The sequence below is a fragment of the Onychostoma macrolepis genome, chromosome 03, assembly GCF_012432095.1.
Source record: "Onychostoma macrolepis isolate SWU-2019 chromosome 03, ASM1243209v1, whole genome shotgun sequence".
Taxonomy (NCBI): domain Eukaryota; kingdom Metazoa; phylum Chordata; class Actinopteri; order Cypriniformes; family Cyprinidae; genus Onychostoma; species Onychostoma macrolepis.
In genome coordinates, this window is record NC_081157.1 from 37,147,204 (window position 1) to 37,166,313 (window position 19,110).

The 19,110-nt window shown below is 39.3% G+C and overlaps 1 protein-coding gene across 13 annotated transcripts in view; it reads left to right on the forward strand.

The window, feature by feature from the left end:
• Positions 1-1,061: 1,061 nt before the first annotated feature.
• The window catches only part of lrrc4ba (leucine rich repeat containing 4Ba), a 71,841-nt gene continuing 53,792 nt past the window's right edge, over positions 1,062-19,110 (forward strand). For 7 of the 13 annotated variants that reach the window (XR_009269924.1, XR_009269916.1, XR_009269914.1 and 4 more), the window contains exons 1-2: positions 2,253-2,668; positions 11,219-14,561. The gene's annotated coding sequence lies outside the window, so the exon portion shown is untranslated. Of the gene's footprint in view, positions 1,125-2,252; positions 2,669-11,218; positions 14,562-19,110 lie in introns of those variants that run through there. The other 6 variants (XR_009269917.1, XR_009269919.1, XR_009269921.1 and 3 more) reach the window with 6 other exon arrangements.

Consider the following 19,110-nt stretch of genomic DNA (forward strand, 5'->3'; position numbering starts at 1 on the left):
CTAGCCTGCCACTGGTTGGCAGTGTTGCCAAGTCGAATTTGGGATAATTTAACACTGTTGCTGCGAGTTGTATTTCATGACTGCGGGTTGAAGAGACAACAATAATGTAATATTTAGCCACTGCAATGTAAATTTTACCATGGGAACCTCGCCAAAAAAAATGTATTTTACCCCCGGGAACGCAATTTTTTTTTTACTAGGGGACCTCCCTCAAAACGCCATTGGGCTAGTTTTTAGTAGCAGTTGGCCGGGTTTTGTTGTGAAAACCTGGCAACCCTGCCGGCTGGCAAGATCTGCTGGTTGCAGGGGGGGAGGAGTAAAGAGACGTCCGTCAGGTCGGACACTTTATGCTTTCTGGAGTGTGCGGAAGCAATGCCATTCATTTTCCAAATATAAGCAATAGGTTAACCAGAAGGTTTTTTGTTTTTGTTTGTTTGTTTGTTTGTTTGTTTGTTTTTTTCAAACCTTTACTCTTATACAATAAAAATGTATATTTACTGGATAGCCTAATCTTAATTTTTGTTAATGTTTTGTGTGTTTTGTTTGAATATCAGATATTTAATATCAAGATTGGTTAAATGCAGGAAATTGTCTAAGAAAAAACATACAACACCTTGTCATCACAGAATCTGACCAATGAGATTAAAGTGTCGTCATCAAGGCTTTAACAGACGATTTTGAGCAACAGCAGCACCTGACCTAGGTGGCTGGTCTCGTTTCGCTCTCGCGGGTACTTTCATGGCATATGTGATCGTAAGGCGGCTGCAGCACCAATCAAAGTCGGACAAACTTTCTAACCAGTATGCATTGGCAGCCGATCTTTGAGGTGCCGCATGAAGTCGAACAAGCTTATTTTTGAACGTTCACAGCGGGAAGTCCACATATGGGAATCCGGGAGCTGAGAGCGTGGCATGTGAACATGGAGCGTTTTTTGTAAATTGTATGCACAAAATGTTCGCGATTATTCAACTATCAACAAAAGCTTTTACAGTAAAATGTTCAAAAATTAATATACAGGAAGACCAGATAGATGCAAAACCAGAGTTAAAGCTTTACATGGCTAAAGAGAACCGAGACCTTAAACACTTGACAGGTGTCGAGCTTGTTTTGCTTTTGATTGACGGGTAAATAGCCTAATATTGCTAAATTTGCTATATTAATAGAGGGTGTGTTTGGGTTAGTCTGAAGACCTTGAACGACTATACCTTGCTTTTATAGCACATTAAAGGTTCATATGCAGTTTCTAAAATCTTCGGTTCATGGTTCCGTATGTAGGTTTGATTGATAAATGAGAGTACACTTTTAAAGGGATCATGAACTGCCATTGTTTTTTTTTTAATTTTGTACTGTTCTCTAAGGTCTACTTATGTAACTTATGATTACTATGTAACTACTTATGATTTTTACATCAAAAAACATTATAATTTAGAAGTAATAGGCTATTTTCTGTCCTGCTTTTGACCCCCCTTCATCAGACTGCTCTGTTTGAATAGGTTTGGCGGCTTGTAGACTCTGAAGTAAACGCCCACTGCTATGATTGGCTAACAGTTGTGTATGTTTGACAGCATACTTTCCTCATAGATGGACGCTGTTGTGATTTAGGTAAAAAACGCATAAATAACTCGATACATATCAAACGATCTGTAAGAAGAGACAAAGCAATAGTGATCACGTAATGAAAACAGTTACACTTGTGTTGCAAAATTACTGTCAGATCCAGTCGGCACAGCATCTTCTTTTAGTTTCAATCTTTTTGAGAATCCCGTGTCGAATTTTGCCTTGTTTGTAAACGAATCTGTGATAAAATGAAGTGAAGGACCGAGTTCTTACTGACGTGGTCTTCATTAAAAATAAAGTTAATCCACTCAGAAGGAAGGCAATGCAAACACTGTTTTTCCACAGCTTGACACTGCACAGTGCCTTGTTGTCTTCAGAGCCGTCTTTATCGTTTAGTTTCTCTGTAGACTCCCTTGTTCGCCTCTCTCGTAAACACTACAGTGGGTGGGCCTAAACAGGCAGAGATGTAGACTCAGGCGTTGATCATCTTCTGTGGAGGCGGAGTTTAGCCACACTATTACATCATAGAGTAGAACATTCCACAAGCTGTCATTTTGGCAGATTGTCTTCAATATAAGCTGTTTTCAGACTAACCAGAAAGTTCTGAAACTTACAGGATGTTTTTATAGGACAATGATCTCTTATATGTCAAAAGATCAAGGGAATTTTAATTTCTCAGTTCATGGCCCCTTTAAGAGTGGTCGGTTTTTGCGATTTAATCGTTATCTTACTATTTCTGTTGTACCATTTGATTCAGGCTTATAATAATTAATTTATCTCATGAGCTTTTAACCACACTACATGTTCCACAGGCTCATTAATATGCTACATGTTTTTATCGAAAGACGTAGCCTACTCTGGTAAAGTTGGCTGTTATCTCTTTCTGCGTGTATTTTTCCATCTGACCCGCCACTACTCACAGGCAGACAGTGCTGTGCTTCCAGCTCTGCGAAAGGGTGAATCAATTTAAGAGAGAGAGAGAGAGAGAGGGGAGGTTGAACAGAGAGAGAGCGAGGGAGACGGAGAAAGACAGGCGAGAGGAGACATTGACTCCGCACCACAGCTTCTGAAGGATATATTTAGATTAAAAAACAAAGAACGAGTAGACGAGGTAAGGCTGGATAAATCTAGTAATACTACTTGTAAAGCAAACATTTTGTACGTATGTAGTCTAGGAAATCTGTGCATAAATAGCCTTCGTAAACAGCTGCGTATAATAGCCTAATGTTGTGTTTTCTATTATTTGCTATTTGTTTTAACAACTATAATAACGAAAGCCTTGTTTTATTATGTATATGTGTACAAAGGAATTAATGCGGCAGTATGTGTATGTCTCTGTGTATGTGTCCAGTTGAGCGCGGGTGCGCGCGCGCACGAGTGTGTGTCCGGGCGTCGATGTAAACTAATGAATTTGTGCTGTCGAGACACCTTTCACCAATATGTTGTGACCTAGAGTCATAAATTATGGATGGATTACTTTAGGATATAGGACTGCTTATTACAAGACGCGGAATGAGGGGTTATTCGTTTTAAACACAAAACTAGTCTGAAAACGTAACGTCCGCTATTTTAGTCAGTGCTGGTTATGTGTGCAATAATCTTAGACTTTTCTACGTAACACGTAAATATCGGCCTCTCAATGCGTATTTGTCAGAGTGTAAAAGCAAGGATGCTCACCAATGCGCAATTTCTTTAGTTTACTTGTCACGCTGTTTCTTGGTTTACTAATAACCAGTGTGGCAACCACTAAAGCCGTTGCCTTTAAACTTTGGATTACAGTTGTATTTCGGGAAAATGATTGAGTGTTTTCACTTTGGAAGACGCTTTGTCCAAATTTATGGGTATAAATACGAAGGCGCTGTGTGGCCTGTGATAAATCACTACAGCACTCCACCGCTCGCGAACAAGAAACAAACAGATTAAGCGCAATGAATGAAGATCCACTGCTGTTATCTGTGACACACGAAACGAAGGGTTTAAATGCTGATGTGTTGTCGCGGTGGTTCAACTGAGGGGAAATTAGCCCATAGGCATGTGCTGTGCGCTCTGATAGTGTGTGTATGTGTGTGTGTGTGACATGAGTGGTGATGACTTGGGCATCTGTTGCTGAAGGAACAGGGTGCAATTCTTCACACAGGTTTCTCATGCTGTATCTTATTTACGGAGGAGTAAAGCTATACCTTATCTCTCTGTGTATTGTTGGCAGTGATAGCAAATGCTGCTGATGTTATTTTATTGCTATGTCATTTTAGAAGTAAAAGGGTTGTAGGTTAATTTAAAGTTTATGGTGTAAAAGATGATCCAGAGTTTGAGTCATGCTGTCATATTGGAAGAGAAAGATTGAGGCTTTATACAGAGAGCTCAGGCTCCATCCAGAGTGCATATATAAGAGAGCAGAAATGTGCTTTCATTATCATATATGTTCCCTTGGCAACGTAAGCCATGACACTTCACATAAATAAATTTATTTGAACACAAGCTTTGAGGGAGACATTTCACATTGCAAGCCAGGTATCGCTGGGCCAAAATGGCTGCAATCACAATCATGACACATGTATGTTGGTAAACAGCTTGTTGAGTACTAATACGTTAAAATTTTTCAGCTCTTGGAGCTCCTCAGAACTGGTGCAATTTGTGTTAGGCAGAAATGACCACTTCAGTCACCGTTTACTATCATCGTATGATGAAAAAAAAAAAGATGCAGTTAAAGGGAATAGTGCCTGACTGACATCTCGTTTTGTGGTTTGTGGAAGAAAGTCAGTCTTACAGGTTAGGAGCAACATGAGGGCGAGTAAATGATGACAGCGTTTTCATTTTTGCCTGAACTATCCCTTTAAACTCTGGAGTCACCCAGGGCTGTATTCATAAAAACCATCCACCATGTTGGAATTAATGCACATTAATAACTCTCTAATGCCTCTTGAATGGTTTGAAGTGAGCCATTTACCTGCTGTGGATTTTCCAATGGGTTCTCTTAACACGCAGGTGTTAAATTTAAAGGTGACATGAAGTTTTATGAATAATCATTTAAATGCCTTTGTTCATGCTCCATTCCTCTCTGTGACTGTGTGATATATTGCATGCGAAGTTATAACTGATAAATGATATCTAATGCTTTATTTTTTTGCATCAACTTCAAGCTTTTCTTGCTAAAAGGCCCTTTAAAATCATACCTTTTATGTGCGTGCGCTAGTCGACCTTTGATGCCTCACCTTACTTTAGCGTTTCATGTGCCTTTTTAAATGTATGAAGCGGCTTTTAACTTCAGTGGGTCAAAAGGTGACAGACATCAGCCGTCAAGAGAGGAAGGCTTTACGCAGACATGCTTTAGGGAGCATTGCACCCTCAACCCTTCTGCTCCAGTCAGACCCTTCAGGGCTGCAACTCAGCAAGTTGCTCCTCAGCGCCTGCGGCAAATCTAGATCTAAATAATTAGATAATGATTAAAAGGTGGTTTAGAGACACACAGAAAACGAAGGCGATGAAAGTCAGTTGACATCAAGGGAAAAACAAGACGCAGCTGCAGAACAGAACCAGCCGCCTTAGTGGGATTAGATTATGTGCATGTGGAGAGCAAGGTGCTGTTGCATAGTGTTGCATGATAACTTTGCACGTTATGGCCTTGATCATCTATTAGAGGGATAAGCAGCTAGAAACTGCCAGTTTTTTTGTGTATTTTTGGATATTAAGTTTTTTTGTTGTTAAACATCATAAACATATTTTAGACATTTTAAAAAAATATTTCATGTTCAATTATGGTTAAAGCTCAATCAACAGCATTTGTGGTATCATGTTGATTAACACAGAAATTAATTTCGGCTTTGACTTTTTCTTTACAAAAAGTGAAAATCTGGATTACAGTGAGGCATTCACAATGGAAGTGAATTGTTTCAGATTGTAAAAATAAATCAATAGTATAGCCACGAGATAACAAGATCTGTTAACATGGTTTTAGTGTGGGGGAAAAACACTTTTTTTCTGTGCAGTATTACAGATCTGTCACTATGATATTGGAATTCCATGGAACCTAAAAATGACTGTAAATATGATGTAAACTGTTTTTATAGCTCAAATAATACACAAGTTTTGTTAGATGATTTAAAATATAAAATAAGCACCACGTTTCTGCTTTTAAAAATTCTGTTCCTCAAAAATTGGCCCCGCTTACATTATACCTCATTGTAACCATAAAAACAAAACAAAACAAGGTACAAGTCCAAATCATTTGTGGTAGTCAGTATTATCCCACATATGCTGGAAACTGAGCTTAACTTGTATTGATCCTGGAATATTCCTTTAATAAAGCATTCATCCTATGGGATCTGAATGGCCAGGGAGCAAACTTCATGTATTCCATTTGGAAATTGTATTTATATATTTTACTTCACCCTTGTTCACCTCTATTTCCATTAGTAAAAATCAATGGTGGATGTGTACAGTAATGCATTAATTAAACCGGAATGCTCTTTAATTATTAGAGTCATAAATCTGTCTTGTTTACTCATAGACAATGACAATGATAAGCAAAAACAGACGCTCGCACATGGGACATGGTTCAACACACCTGCACACCTGTCTCTTTGCAAGAAATTTAGACGACTCACAGGAATGATCACACATGCATGCACGCACGCACGCACGCACGCACGCGCACACACACACTCCACTGGGCTAAACTGCCTCATAGGCTTCTTCTTGCACATGCCAGGTGACACATCACACTAAGTCAATTTTCTTTTCTGGAATATCCGCTGCAAAACAATAAAGGTCTGTTTTTTCTAATTCAGAAGGGGCGTGGGAGGGTTTTGTAGCGTGTTGGATGATGTTAGCCATCCACTAGTCTTTGGTGCTCTTGTGCCATGGGATCTGGAGCTAAATTCTGGCTGATGACATGCAGAGAAATTTTGCAGTACGATACTGTTGATTGTAAGACTCCATCTCAGTCCAAAGCGGGTTTATCAAAAGCAGGCATTGTCAGAGGGCTAAGTGCTTCCACTGACCATTGTTTGAAGCCAAAAATCAGAGCCTGTGTCGAATTTTAGTTTTATCTCCCATAATCTTTAAGCCATTACATTGCCGGACGATTTCCCCAGGAGAGAACCGCACAGACGCCTCTTTACGGTGCACTGGCCGTACTCATAGTCAGTATTCAAGGCCGTATAACACTATGCCAGATCAGGACGTTTAATGCATCTTGCAATGTGTTACGTCTACTGGCTGGCTGAATTATGACATTGAGCAAAGTTATAAAAGTGTAATGAATAAGTCTGAAGTGATGTCTAGGGACAACAGTTACACCATCATGGCAAGTGCGAGACACTTCTGTCTTATTTTAATGCACCGCACATAAAATATAAATCCCCTTGTTTAAGCGAGGGAGAAGGATGACCCTTCTTGGACGCTGCCTTTGCTTGAAACGCTTTCGAACGATCCGAGAGCCAGAAGCCAGAGTTTTCATGCAAAACGCCTTAGTGGCATTCAAGACACGCTGCTCTCGGCTGGATCGTGAGAAGGCCATCTGCAGGCTTCATTGAAGAGATGGCTGGACTGCTGAATCGACCACCGCCTAACTTAGCAATCCAAGGCGTCCCCGTCGATATGGAGATGGCTTGGTATAAATCATCGCATGTCACCTTGCGTGTGCAGACGCAGAGTTGAAGTGACGTGGTGAGCGTTCTGCATGCTTTGGCCCGCTTTCAAAACCGATAAATGAGGTGGATTGAGCCGTGCGAGCGCTGACCCATCCATAGTGCTGATTCTGGCCTCCTTCGCTTTCCCCGCAGAGTGGGGGGCGTGGAGAAAGAGGGCCACGGCGTAATTAGCCATGATTGCTTTGATTGAGTTCCCCAGTCCAGGCCTGTGTGCTGGTCCTTCAGGGGAACAGTGAAGACTGTCAGACCTTTAATTATTGAGTAATTGTCAGTAAGGAATGGTAGTGGTTAGCGATATAAAATTAATACCGTAATCCAGCCCCGAAGTGACATAATTGGAAAGAGTTGAAATGTCTCCCAAGGCAAGAAGCGTTCGTGGCGTTCGAGTCTCCCGTGGTGAGGTCTGGAAACCCACTGGAGCGATGGAAGTGCGCTCATGTGGAGGTAAAAGTCTTTAGGGATGGAAGGATCTGGGGCGAGAGGTCTGTCATGTGTGAGGGGTGGGGGCATCTTGATTGCGTGTTCGCAAAGACAATAGGCACGGATGACCAATGCCGAGTTAAGTAAATTGCCCGTGAGGGATTATTAATGAGTCTGTGTAGATTTGAGGCAAAATAGGCAGCCGTGTGTTAATAAAGCAGTCTATCTCTGTTTAGATTATCTGTACATTAGCAGATTCTCACGACTTGGTTCACGCAAGTGTGTTTAGCGCTGCTGGTGTTGTTGGCAGGTGAACAAAATGAGCGTTTAGCTTTGTTTTGTTCAGAGAGAAAGAATACATGGAGGGATTTTAAGGTCACACATGGCGTATTTTTGGGTTTTCGCTCCATAAAATAAGTTGAGTCATGACAGATGCTGCCCTCTGCATGGCTATTTGAAGAAAGCTCGCCGGCCGAGATGCTTTCAGAACATATACTCTGCGCAATGTGTTTGTAGTGACTGCAGCCATGCTTAGTTTATCCATGCGTGACTAATGCTAACTGCAAGTGATGGCACTATGTTTAGCCCATCATGTTTGACTCAAAACACGAAGAACTGTACATCTGGAAGTGTTTTAGCCATGATCCTAACGCATATTGGCAAAAGCACCAGGTCAACTGCAAGTCAACCTAAGATTCAGTCATGTGTTCATAAGTCATCGATTTTTAGAGGTGGCCATAATATGATGTTATATAGATAATGGATTGTCACATTGATATTCCCTAATGGAGACTGTCAGGAGCTGCTTACTTCATGGCTAAACAGACAGAGCCTGACTCGTAAGGGTGGTCGGACAATGGCTCGATCATGTGTGAGTAAAGCTGACTTGGGGTAATGGAAGTGGTCAGGCTATGGTTAGCTCATGTGTTTGGAGAGGCAGTTTGGTAATGAGAGCATTCAGGCTTCAGTGACCTCGCAACGCAAGCACTATGGCGGTGCCGCCGCATTGAGCCACACTATCTGTAAGGAGTTTGATTCGGGTCACCGGAGGAATAAGTGAGCCAGGGCAGGAGGAGGGCTTGGCGCAGCAGTGTAGACTCAGGCTAAGGGGATTTTCCTGTTGTAAATGTGCGCATGTATGTGTGCCTGCTTTTCTGTGCGAGAACGAGCACGCCGACTGTGTCTTACAAAGCAGGCCAGCCAGAATACAGTATATCACAATGATGATGATGGTGTCTGATTAGAAGTCCTGGATTCGGAGCCGCATCTGTGCTGCTTTTCGTGAGGCTTTAAGCAGACACTGTCCCTGGGGGAGAGTTTATTTACTTTGAAGTGGTGGTCACCACGAGGTGTGTCCGTGTGCGCTCGGGGAACGTCTTAATGCCATCCTCTGGGGTGGGAGGAAGTAGTCACAAAGGAAGGACCTTGAATTATGCACGTTTTTCACGGTTAAAGCTGGGAATCATAAGGAATGTAATGATTCTGGTTACTTTTAAGATTCAATTTAAGATTCTCTTAGTACTTGAGTAGAACGCCCTGACTTATTCAGTCAGTGCCTGAGTCATTAGACAGATTCAAACTGATAACTAATGAGTTTGAGATGATTTTTTAAAGTCTTTTTTGTTGATTCATTAAAAAGAACTGAAGAGGCATTAATTCACAAATGTTTGTTGTTATGCGCAACCAGAACGTTTATCGCAATCAAAGGCATCTCTTTGTAATAGTATTTGTGGTTCTCTCATCACATTTACTTTATTGTGTGTTCCTTGTTTTATTGTTCAGTTTCATGTAAAATAAATCTTTGTAACATTTCTAATTTTCATTTAGCCTACAACGTTTTCTTCTAATATTTTTATTTCAGCTTCATGTTTTATTTTATTACAGATTTATTTCACATAACAAATATGATTTTAACTGTTTTAGTTTTAGTTTCACAATCCAGTCAATTCCCAATGGATAAAATCATGTCCCATTCTTAATTTCTGCTCGTTTAGGACCCTGTTTCACTGGGAATTAGTCACATTGACTTTTAGTAGGAAACACTTTTCTGTCTGCATCAGCAGAACAATGCAGATGTTGAAAAATTGTTAACATAATAAAAACTGGTTCTACATTCCCAACAATATTCACCGTGCCATAGAAATATGAGCTATACATAGGTCCATTAGAGAAAGAGACAATTAAAAAAAATTACACCTTTGCTCATTTACATTTATTCTGATTTAAGAGTGAGTGAGGTGTTTATGAAAGTGGTGAAAATTTGAGTTCCCGTCTTCAGGTGAGAGTGCTGTGAAAAGAAAAAGACCGAACGAAGGGCAAAAGAAGAAAGATAGTGAAGGTTAGAGCAAGGTAGCGCAAGACAGAAGTGTCCGTGCTGTGACGTCAGCCCTGTTACTTTGATAAATCAGTGCCTTGGCTCCATGTTTAGAGTGATTATGCAGAGTGCCATCATGCGAATGTGCTGGCCTTTATTCCTTCACCCACACATATACTTCTCTTTCTTGCTCTCTTGGGTTTCTCAGTGATCCTGTGCAGGCCTCTACAAATAAGGATGGCCTAATGGCCCGGGGCAAGTGTAAGAGAGTTTTGAGCCAGCTGACGGAACTGTCAGTTTCCCTATCAGGCCAGTGCAGCGCTGTCACTGCACATTACATTTGTTGAGCTTCTACATGTGTTTCTATGCCTTGTAAACTTAAACATTTGGATTTCTGACATGATTTACACATTGATGGTGTGAATTATGCTAATTTAAATATGTTATTTAGCAAGAGAGGATCTTGGAAGCAACCTTCAAAAATGGGTAGAAAATTATATATTTTTAAGAATTTATTTTTAAGAAATATTATGAATTCATTTCTTCCATGAGAAATGTATTTAATTGCTGTCATAACTGAGTTTTTTTTTGTCGTTGTTACAAAAAACTTAAAATATGTTTGATGAAAAATGTAAATATATTCTGATTAAACAACTACTTGTTTAATTGTGGGGTTAAAAGTAAAAATTGGACTCGGCCAACCCAGTCCGAAATAAATAAATTAATTAATGACATAATAACAATAATTATTATTATTGCCTATTTAAACGTTCAGGTCTGGCTCCATAATTCAATGCAATACAGTGTTATTTAGTATTATTAATACATTATTATAGTATTTATTCATATTTTGAATGAACTTTTATTTTTGTATTAAATTTTTTTGTCTGTTTTATTGGTTTTGTATATTTCTAGTTTGCTTTTTTGGTTTTAGTTGTAGTATTTTGAAAATACATATTGGAGTTTTTTTGTCACAAAACAAAACGGGAAATATTTTAATGAAAAACATGTATATTCTAATACATACTAAAATACGTGGCTAAAAATAGCATAGCTATTTATTTAATTGTGGGGTTGCCAGTATAAATGTTGGCAGGGCAAGTAAAAATCTGACTCGAACAACCCGGGCCAAAAAAAAAAAAGAAGCTTATTATTGAGCCCTGTTGTGGGTGTTGGAAGTCTACAGAGAGTTGACTCAGGCGTGTGGATTTATTTATTTCATTAAGTTGCCCATTCGTTAATTATTTGGTCGACCTTGTCATCTCTCCCTGTGTAGATACGGCCCTATGTAGCAGCAGTGGCAGCGCTGAGAGAGAGACAGGGAGTCCCAGGTGGGGTTCTGAATCCCCAGAGCAGAGTGATGGAGCCGTCCCAGCCACATAGCCTCGGAGTTGGGCTACGGTCATCAGGAGCTCATGTGATGGTGACACGCAAGATGGTGAGTGAGCCTGTTACTATAGCAACCCCAGGCTCTCAGAGCGTGCTTCCATTTCACCCAGTGTGGGAGAGAATGATGGAGGGAGAACATTGAAGAGAAGGCTGCCAGGAGCTATAGGGAGTTTCGGAAGGGTCTGGAGAGCAGAGAAGGAAAGCGATGCTCTGGTGTTACAGAGATGACTTCCTGGGGTGGGCATTTGGAGATGCGATGTGGGCAACTAAAGTTAATATAAGATGAAATAAAATTCAGTTGAAGAAAATTGTAAAGTTTGCCATGAAAAAAGATTTTACAATTACTAAATTGGTGAAGCATTACTGTTGCAGTCCAAATTATTCACTCAAATGCTCAGCTATCACTTAGTTTTAAAAACTGGACTGGATTTGTTGGTCTAGAGGTAACAGGGCTCAACAGTAAGTAGGGCCCTATGAAATCCATTTTTTTTTCATTTTAATTTATCTGGATTACGTTTTTTTTTTTTTTCATTTCAATTTTTCTAGACTCTTGTTTTAACAAATTGAAATCATGAAACTTGTGCAATTTAACAGCAATTTATTAAATGTTTAACAAAAAATAATTTTTTAAGGCCCTATTAATTTTTACCAAATTCAGCATTTTCCATTAACATTCTGTATTCCATTTGAATGGTTTCATTAAATTTTAATTATCAAAAAGCACCTCAAATTAATTGATTTAATGTATATAAAAAAGTAATATTATGGGCTTTTTTCAGAATTACTGTGTTGTTTAATAATTTTATTAGTAGTAGTACTACTATGTTAAGTAATATATTTCTGTCACAGTTTCTTCAAGTTAAACCGTACTTTTATTTTGCCAGGTTGCTGAGAGGACCTTAAAGTTTCAGTTTTCATATGATGTGACCGTAGTTTTTCTAAAGAGAAACAAATTATCATGAAGTGATTCGCAGGGTAGTTCTAGATATAATTTATGTGTTTATGTATTCACAAAATGAGGCGGTAGAGGCTGAAAACACCGCAAGCGACGCGCACTTCAGTATGTGTGTAGTAAATGAAACCTTGCGCATCCGTTGTTCATTCACACAGAGACTCATATTCATATTATATGGTATTTTTGTGGCTTAATATTCAGAGACACTAGTCCATATCACAATTTGATTTAAGTGTACTGACCTAATTTGGATTTAATCATCCAAAATTCGGCAAATTCCGTGACATTCCGCGTTATACAGTAAATTTCATTTCCGCATTGCAGAAATCATAAGGCCCTAAATAAGGATCAGTGCTGCTTTGCCACTGAAAAGCGTACATTCGTTGATGTAGTACAGCCATTTTATACCTTGCAAACCTTGCAAAAAATTTGGTCTTCTACAATATTGTTGAAAATTCTGCTGATTTGCCACATAGACAATGTTACCTAGCTGGCTAACATAGATGAGCATTTGTCGAAATTGCAAAAGAGACCCTGTGATAATTTTAAAAGCTTCAGTATGAATTGCATAGTGTATGTAATTGTTTTTCATCAAAAGCGTGTTTGTGAATTTGTTGTGAAATTCTACCAAACATAAAACTGCATTGTTAAAAAATGAATAATTAATGATTCTTGTATTGAGGTGCAGGTGGAAATGTTGGCATTGGAAGTTAAAATCGGAAAACTACTTTAAAAACTACTGCCCCGACCAGCAGAAAATAATTCATATGGTTGAGCCCTGGATAAGGTTTTTACTTTGCATATGGGGAGTCTTAGGTTTAAATCCAGTTTTACTGTATTAATTTGCATACTTTTCTTCATTGAAGGAAAACTTTATATTTAACTATGCTTAGTAGGTTTTAAATCAACCACACGGGCCGAATCGAAATGCTTGGACTGAGCTGTCATTATGCAGCGCTGACTGTCGACACTTGCATAGCCAATAATCAATTGGGAAAAATGTACAAGCTAAAGCTAAAACTGTAATTTAAATGATTTTCTATCGGATGGTAAATAAGCCCGTCCGTAGCCACGCCTCTGAAGTGAAGGCCAAGGAGGGCTGGAGAGAGAGTTGAATAAGAAAGGAGGGAAACAGAAAAGAGGATGGACAGAGATGAATACATCCACCTGCAAAACAGTGCAACAAGCCGACAGGTTCGCATGAGGGAGGAGACCTCCAAAGAAACACTGCAGCATTGGCTGTCAGATAAACGCAGCTTTTCTTCTGCTCTCCTCTGTTCATGTCCATCCCTCCCTGCTGCTTCACTCGCTCACTTTGATTCTGATGGCACTGCACTGAGAGAGACATGGTGTCTGTCTCCACGGTGACAGGTATCCATGGAGACATCCATCAGTCAGTATGTGTCAGCGTTTCCATGGGGATGTGGATCTGGGGGTGTTTGTCAGCGAGTTTTGCGCCACACTCTTATCATGTTTGTCATAGATGCTGTTTATCTGTGTATGTATTAGTCATGGTGTCACTCAGAGCGTGGGGTGCAGCCTTATGGTCTTCTAAGACTGGGGCTAAAGTGTGTGTGTGTGTGTGTGTGTGTTCAAAAACTTTAAAACCTTTCTATTCTAGTTTAATGTGCAGTGGACAATACAAGTGCTCTAGTCAAGTCACATTTATGTATATAGCGCTTTATACAATACAGTAATAAACAGGAAAATAACAGAATCCATAGCTATGTATCCATCCAGATTTGCAAATGTAACTTTTGTGCAAATTGGAATATCACATAAAGCATTTGCGATCCAGTGAAATGAAGAGAAAAAAACTTTAACTTTCTGATAAACTGGCACCAATTTCCAAATGAACAAAACAGCGTTTCAGATGCTGTGTGATGAGATCCTGGATAGTCCAGTTATGCCAACCCATCGCACAAAGTCATATTACTTTTTTGATACGCATTGAGGAATTTATTTGGTAAATGTATTTCCATCATGGTTTATGTGCATGTTTTCTTATTTGATAAAAATGTATCCACCTCGATTGAGTGAGTTAATTTTTTTACACGCACATTTTTAGAATTTATGCGCATCTTGGCTTTTCCACCCAACATTTTTTTAATGTGAAATTGTGTGCATGTTTTTATTCCCAAAATGCACATAAAAATAGGTGGGTGGTGGTTAGCATTGTTGTCTTACAGCAAGAAGGTCCCCGGTTCGAGCCCCGGCAGGGATGTGTCAGCATGGGTACTCCGGTTTCCTCCCACAGCCCAACGACAACGGTTAGGTGAAGATTCTAAATTGTCCCTCCCCCAACTTGTGTGTACGACAGATTGTGTATAAGATAGACTTGTGTATGGATTAACTGGTTCTCGCCATGAATATAGCCATAGATGCTGCAATGGCATTAAGTAAATAAATATTCAGTTCACTATACGCTTGTGGCAGAAACCTGTTTGTAAACAATCATTGTATTTCAATTTCCTGTTTGCTGGTGGTGAAATTACACACTTAACTCTCAAAGGGATAAAAGTCTGACATTATTTACTCACCCTGTGTTTCAAATTGTTTCTTCCATAAAATGAAAGTCAGTGGGGTCCAAAACAACATTGGTCTCTGATGACTTTGTTGTATAGACAAAAACATTCTTGGAAATGTCTTTTATGTTTTACAGAAGAAAAAAGTCATACAAGTTTGGAAAGACATGAGGGTTAGTAAATGATAGCAGAAGTTTCATTTTCAGTTGAACTATTTGGTTAAACTGTAATGAATGATGGATCATGTAAATAAACTCCAACATGTTTATTCAGAAAACAGAATCAAGCGCACACACACTTATACAAGTGCCAACAGAAGCATTGATTTCACAAGAGGATGCATCCACACCCCACTGACCGAGACATACAGAGTCTGCATGGTTCTAGCCCGCAGAGCCACATGAAATCACAGGAGCGAGAGGAATGAGAAAGAGAGAGAGGTGGTCAAAAGTGCTGAAGTAAGTTTTCACAGAAGGCCCTGGAAACACGGATCGCTGAGATGAGCTGGCAAGGCTGCGGCTGCACCACCACTGCAACAGTGTGATAGTTTACATGCTTCTGTAAATGGCTGAGAGACACTCTGATTAATGGCTGCTGCTCTTCTCCCCTCCCAGCCAAACAGAAATCAAGTGTATCAACACTTTTAGTACTGCAAAGTGCCAATTAATTGTTTGCCAGAAGCACGTGTATATATGTCTCACAACCTAGGGGTGTTTCGCTTCACAAAAGCTCTTTTATTGCAGAGATAGTCAAGCGGAGAAAAACTTTGGCTGCATTACCCCAGCAACAGCATAGAGTAAACTAGAAAAGGAAAGTAACAGAGTCTCGCCTGAAAGTTTAAAAAGCCTTGAGGTCTGAACGTTGTTTAGGCCTCAAGTTTTTTAATGAAAGATAAATAGATTTTTTTCTGGTTTTTCATTCCTTAAAAAGAAACTAAATGCATTCATGGCAGCCGCAAAAAAAACAAACCAAAAAAAAAGACAAAAAAAAAAACAGATTAATTGCCAATATTTTACCTTATTGAATGGCCTTACATATTTTTTTATTATTTGCATAATGTCTACATAAAATATCATTTTGTTGCATCAGCGTTTTCTGGGGCAGAACTAGCTTTAAGGTAAAATTGTGAGTTTCCTGATTTCGAAAATACAGCGTATTGAATCAGAGTAGCCTAAGCAACTGTAGCTTGAAAGCTTTTGGAAATACTGTCAGAAATTTCCAGTGGAAGTCTGTAGGATATTTTATCATCCACTAGTAAAACTGTTTGTCCTTTAGAAAAGAAAAAGACAACCTAAGGCAGAACAGGTTGAAGGACTGTGCCGAGTTTAGTGGCTGTAGCTCTGTTACATGAGGGGTGAGCAATAATAATTGGCTTACAGTTCTCTTTGTCATATATACTACACATTCTAGCAGTAAGATCTCATTTTTAAAAGAACCCCACAATAGATTTGTTTAAATCAGTAATCCTTTAGATAAACTAATGACTGGAAATACTGGGAATACTGTTTAAAAGGAAGAGTTCACCCAATAATTAAAATTCTGTCATATTATTTGTTTGTAAGGCTTTAAATTGTTCTCCATTATTAAGAACCTTACTTTGGCATTGACTTAAACTACTGTATGCATTTAATTATTGTTGTTTGCATGATATATTATGCAAATTTTGCAAATATATTTGCATAATATGACGTCTCACCAAAGCTGCATTAATTTGATGAAAAATAAAACTAAAACAGTAATATTGTGAAATATGATTAATATTATTTCAGCAGCCATTACCTCAGTGTTCAATGTCACATGATCCTTCAGAAATCATTCTAATATGCTGATTTGATGCTGAAGAAACATTTCTTATTATTATCAGTGTTAAACAGTTGTGCTGTTTAATGTTTTTGTAGAAACCAGGATACATTTTTTTCTGGATTTTTTTTTTTTTAATGAATAGAATAGAAATCAGTTGTAACGTTATAAATGTCTGTCACTTTTGATCAACTGAATGTGTCCTTGCTGAATAAATACGTTCTGTCATGAAATTCTAGATGGAGCAGGCCGAACTCTAACTTATATAATCACATCATTACTCATGCTACAGCTGATTGGTTTCTGTTGCATTTGCTGCCAATGAGCTCGCTGATCAACATTCAAATAGTTGGCAAGTGCTTGCTGTAGCAGTTGCAATGCGCTTCAGAAACCCTCCACCTTCCCCAGCTCCACCTGTATAGATCTGCTACGGGGTGATTTGTGTATGGGATACGGAGGTTATTTCATGTTATATGTGCAAGAGTAATATTTCCTACATGCTCACAGCAGCAAGTTTGTTTATTTTGATAAGTGTCCTCATACATAGAGGCCAGACACCAACCCTCCAACACTCCAGTTGCATCCTATCGAGGAGAAATGAAAATGCAGTCAGACAGGAAGTATCAGTAGTCTCAGAGAGGAATTGTTAGTGTGAGTAAATCAGGAACGAGTGTTTGTATGTATGTGTGAGAGAGTGCTGTGTACATGCGCTTATGATCTTAGAGTTTCTGTGTGTGCTTAACATCTGATTGGATGAGGATCACAGAATACTGACTTGTTTTCCCATGCACACTCGAGTTTTCAAAGTGCCCCGCAGGTGTGAGTTGTTTACACGTCTGCATATGTGTGTACTGTCGTACAGTCCCACACGTCATCTTTCATCCAGATCCGTAACATCACTGTACAAAGCCCTGCCGCGGCTGAGCGCTAAAACTTTATGACACATGCGAGAGGAGGATCTCTCCTCTACCATCAGCAGCCCCATCATTCCCAATCACATCCCATCAGATCTCATCCAGCCCCGCAGTCTCTCACAGACCACTCGAATATGGCCACGCACAGATCATGTCCTTGGCAGACGGCAGCGTTAACTCTAGCGTGTAAAAATAAAGTGTGAAAGTAAAATGGAGGTTGGGATTAATTTGTTGCGATACGTGATGCGACCTGGACGGAGGTGGGCAGGTGGCGTCCCCTGCTCGGCCCTCTCGACTCGCTTAGCCGTGGGTAGAATATTGACTGCCACTATCGATTCACCTGTACAAACATTCAGCCCCAAACCCCATGTAGAATATTTCAATAACCTGGGGGGCTTCTCTCCCCTGAGCCTAAACATAAATCAGCCACTACACAGCAAACACAAAGCAGGCGAGTTAACATACTATTAGTCATGTGTCTGACTGCTGGAGCCGGCCACATTGTGCGAGCTGCATGCATGTGTGTGGAGGAGTGTGTGTGGGATGTAGGCACGTGACGTCAAAACCTCATTCATTGGTTCAAGTCTTGCACTTCCCTTAAGGTGAATGTGATTTCACCAAGTGCAAAATGAACAACATTCCAAGCAACCAATCAGAATTGAGGGACAAGTTTACAGGAAATGTCAGTTTTAGAGTTAGGTGCTTCTAAACCCTTGTTATTCAACTATCATTTCCCTCTAGGGATAAATTATGTGTAGGGTAGGTTTAGGGGTAGGGATAGGGTTAGGACTATGTTTTGGACAATAATGTTGATCCAGGAACATGTCTGTCTTGGCAAAATCACGGTGACCCTTGGGTTAAACAGCTGTATTGCATCTATTTGCAGATGGCTAAAACGTTCATAAATGTTGAGTTGAAATGATTTTTTTTTTTTTTTTTAATGTTTGGACACAATTATGAACGTGTGAAAATGATAATATTGACATTTATTTTGCATTTAAATTATTTTAGTATGTTCCTCTGAATTATAGCCATGGATAATTTATTGCATTTATTTATACTTTATACATTTTAATAAATTTTTAAATGGTGCATTTAAGAGTGTTGTAAAGTTAGTTTGTAAGCTTGTTTTACAAACTATTGGGTAAAGTTTATATTTTTTGAATTATTTAAATCACTTTGAAGTCTGTCAGACCCTAAACAAACATTGGGGTAGAAGCAACTTGAAAGTATTCAAGTATTATTCACAAGTAAAGCCTTCTTCATTTAAACAGTCAGCTTGAGAAAATGAGAGCCTTTTGGTTTGATATGTGATATCTGGTCTTTTTTAAGTGGGTGAGTGTCATAACGTTGCACAACGAGCACATTTATTTATGTAAAAGTCTTGGCTCAGTGCATCTCTGAGGCCGTTTTACTTGGATTCAGCATGGCAGTTTGAAATCCCAGGACCAGAACAATAATGGGAGCACACACTTCTTACAGCAAAGATCGGAGGACTTTGTAACCTAAGGCATGCAGAAAGACTGCAGCTCCTCTTTGAGGTTACCGTATTGATAAATAATGGAGAAAAAAGTTAAAAACGAGT